At 43.3% G+C, this 4,053-nt stretch overlaps 1 pseudogene; it reads left to right on the top strand.

The window, feature by feature from the left end:
- The first annotated feature begins 537 nt into the window (after positions 1–537).
- Positions 538–3,692, top strand: LOC123142495 (pentatricopeptide repeat-containing protein At4g01990, mitochondrial-like; annotated as a pseudogene).
- Positions 3,693–4,053: the final 361 nt, after the last annotated feature.

Genomic DNA, 4,053 nt, shown 5'->3' on the forward strand with positions numbered 1-4,053 from the left:
TACAATGTTCGCACAAGGGCCTCTAAGATGTCAGGCCTGGAACTCATCCATTTCGGGATGTTTCATGGGAAAGTTGGCACCTCACACAAGGATTCCATTGAACCTGGTGTTTTTTTTTCTGTAATTTCTTGTGAAGTTTTTCTGTAATTTCTTGTGAACTGATTGAAGGGGTCCTCTTATTTAGCGCACAACATGCTGGGTGACGCGCAAACACCCCCCCCCCTCCCACCATCGCGCACGATTTCGCCGGCCCATGTGCGGGCGCCTCGTGCCCCTTTTTCGTGTTTTCCTTTTTAATTTGAAAATATTCAGAATTTCAAAAAGATTGATTCCAGAAATTTCAAAATTGTTTCCGGATTTCAAAAGGTTCATGAATTTGGAAATTGTTTTAGGATTTCAAAATATGTTCGGCCTGTTGTTGGTTCGACCCGTGCACGCACCATGGCTTCCTCGCCGCAGCCCAAGGAGGGCCCATCTCATCTCATAGGAGAATCACGCCGAACCAGCTGAGCGGCCTGCCAGTCTCCACTCAAAAAAAACTCAAGCAGCCAGTCCCATGCTGCGCAGGGCGGTCGCCGCGGAGGCGCGGCGGCGCATCTCCCTTGCCCCGGCGAGACTCGCGCACGAGCTCGCGCAGCCTCAGGCTGAGTCGGTAGTCCCCGAGCGGCGCGGTCTTGAGCCGTCATGGGTCCCGCTCTACAAGAGGATCTCGAAGGTGTCCCACGGCAGGCCGCCGGGGATAGTGGCGGCGGAGATGGACGAATGGCTCCGCCAGAGGCTCCGGCTCTCGCAGGACCAGGTCCTCGCGTACGTCCGCGAACTAAGCAAGTTCAAGAAGAACCAGGGCGCGCTCGAGGTGCCATCCCCCACCCCCAAATCTCTTCCTTTTGTTGTTCGATGCTACATTAGCGGTAGCGTACTTTCGATAGGCTCGTGCGAAAAGTAGCGGGCTTGAAGTTTTCTTCGGGATAAGCGAGGAAAGGGAACGGATTGATATACTAGGGTTTTCATTCAACCTCTATGTGTGTTCTCTTTGTGGATCATCTTAATTTAAGGTCGCTACTGGAAATGAACGGCGCAAACTTGAAGTTCCTTTTCAACTGAACTACTGAAGGGTAGGGCAGGGTCAAATGATTGTGTTGCCAACCGCCACGATGGTATTTTGGTGTCTGATGCTAAGTGAAAATAGGTGCCATACTGGACATTGCTTTGGTCATAACATGATCGTAATTATGATACCCTGTTCTGTTTTTCTCTATCTTTAGCGAAGGTGGTGCGCAGTATCTTGACCCCTGTAATTTTTGGAATATATATGAAGAGATGCTGCAGCTTCCTATTCTTTCTGAATATTACTCCCTCCGATCCAAAATAAGTGTTGTGCTTTTAGTGAGTATAGCTCATATGTTTTCACTTCTCACTATTTGATAGTCATAGGATATAGTCTATGAAGAATTGAAGACAATGACTGCGTATAAGATGTTTTGAGCCTCAGACTCGGTGTACTGAGGTGAATTTTACTAAAGTGGCTTAATAATAAACATTTGAAAATTTTCTACTTAAATGATCGTAGTGAGTCAATGACTTAAGGTTCCATTGCTATTACGGTAATCTGCATTTGGTTGAGATATGAGGTCATGCATATTGATGCCTATCTATCTGCAGAGATTTAGCAATTGAGTTGAATTATGAAAACCCCACCTAAATACGTTTTGTTATGTTTACTTGTGGAAAACAACACTAGCATTTGTGATCTATTTGTTTCACAGCTCCATCCCCACCTAAATAGCAACATAAAGATGTGTTTGCCATGATCTTTCATAGTAAATGTCATTATGATAAAGAGATAGTATGGGAGCATGCTTTTTCCTCCCCAAAATGATTCTTGTGCTAGTACTATTTGCAATCATTGACATACTCAATTATGATTTATAATCATGAACGAAGTTGCTGAAGGAAAAAATGATAAAAAATATGCATTTGCCATGAGCTAGTTCAGTTGGAACAACGAATGTTGTACTGTAGTTAACAGGGTTTATTGTTTCTAATAGACAATTGCAGGAAAGATTTTGATGGATAATTTGTCTCAAACAAACATGTCTTTTCATGTTCTTTACAAATAACCGCATATCAAACGTATGCAGTCTGAGGTTTGAGCAATAAGGTCTACCACAAAAACTGCTGATGGTTAAGAATGGTCTTAAGCTGAGTTAATCTCCAATTTCTCGGAATTCATCTGTCATTGGTTGCTTGCCCATAACATACTCTACTTCTTAGTCGGGGATGTTGATTCTCGCACGTGAATAGGCAAAATCCTGGAGAAAAGATGTTCTAGAGGGAAGAAAAGTAAGACTTCACACCAGAAAATGACGGTTCATGTTCTAACAGTAGAAGGTTCAGATGGTGATAACATTCGTCTCTCCTAAGGATCTTTTTATATTCACTGTAATATTGTGGTACTAAGTGTTCATCTGCTGTTCTGGTGCAATCTCTTTCTGAGCAAAGTATCTTTTCATGTTCACTGTATAATTTTCGGCCATGTTGTTTTGTACCCAGTTGCTGGACTGGATGGAAGCTCATGGAGCAAAGTTGAGGCTTGGGCATCACGCACTGCGGCTTGACCTCATTTCAAAAGTGTGTGGGATACAGGCAGCTGAAAAATATTTCTGGAGCCTTCCAGATATATGCAACTCTGTGAAAACTTATTCCTGTTTGCTTAACTGCTATGGTAAACACGGGTTGGCATACAAAGGTCTGGAGCTCTATGAGAAGATGAAGGCCAAAAACATTGTTCCAGATAAACTGGTGTACAACAACTTGATGATTTTGTACCAAAAGGCAGGCCAGCCAGAGAAAATTCTCTCCACATTTGAAGAAATGCGAGGAAGTGGTGTAAGTGCTAATAAGTTTACATACTTCACCTTGATAGAAAGCTATATCACAATGAATGACCTGGACGCTGCGGAGAAGGTCCTGGAAGAATTGCAGAAGGTGGCTCCAGTTCACTGGTCCTTGTACACTCGGATGGCAAACAATTACATTAAACTAAAGTTGTTTGGCAAGGCAGAAATTGCCCTAAAGAAAGCTGAGGAAGTTATGGACAAGGCTGACTTGCGCTCCTGGTATGCCCTCCTCTCCTTACATGCCCATTGTGGCAATTCAACCGAGGTGAAGAGGATCTGGAAGTCTTTGAAGTCCACATTCAAGAAATGCTTGAACAGAAGCTACCTTGTGATGCTTCAAGGTCTGAGTATGATTGATGACTTTGAGTCTTTGCAGCAAATCTTCCAGGAGTGGCAATCGAATCATGAACATTATGACATGAGGATAACAAATATTATGATCAAAGCTTACCTTGATAAGAATATGATAGACGAAGCTGAGGCTATCCGTCAGAGTACAATGGCTCAGGGCCGTTGCGACGAGCGGACGGTTTACATATTTGCAAAGTTCTATCTGGATAAATCTGATGTTAACACGGCACTGGAGATCTTGAGAGATGCAAAGAACATGGTGACGACACACAAATGGGTGCCATCGAAAGAGCTTGTGAGCAGATTTCTGAAGCACTATGAAGAGTCATAGGATGTTGCTGGTGCGGAGTCTTTCCTCGAGTGCCTGAAGAAGCTTGAATGCCTTGATCCAGACGCTTATGAGAGATCCTGATTAAGAGATTTTGGTTCATGAATAAATAACCCCCATCGGTCTGATCGAGTAATAAGTGCGACCAAACCGACTATTAACCAGTGCAACCATTCTTCATGGGAGATCCTGATTAAGTCTTAGGTCATGCTTTTTATTTGTGTTACCCACATAGCAAGTGCAATGATGTACCGATCGAAGGGATGGACATATTTGGCTTCTGAAGATACTTGATCATTCGAGTTGAATGCTCAATAGAGTCCCTCTCGAACCTCTCTAATTATCGCACTTGTAATATATGTTGGTTTGATATTTGTTATCAAATTTCGGTGTGCCACAAGATACGATTCTAGGCTTGCACACCTGAAACCAATTAAATGAATTGGTGTCTTACAAGGAGGCATCAGGTGAAGT

This window comes from Triticum aestivum, chromosome 6D, assembly GCF_018294505.1.
Source record: "Triticum aestivum cultivar Chinese Spring chromosome 6D, IWGSC CS RefSeq v2.1, whole genome shotgun sequence".
In the NCBI taxonomy this organism is placed as follows: domain Eukaryota; kingdom Viridiplantae; phylum Streptophyta; class Magnoliopsida; order Poales; family Poaceae; genus Triticum; species Triticum aestivum.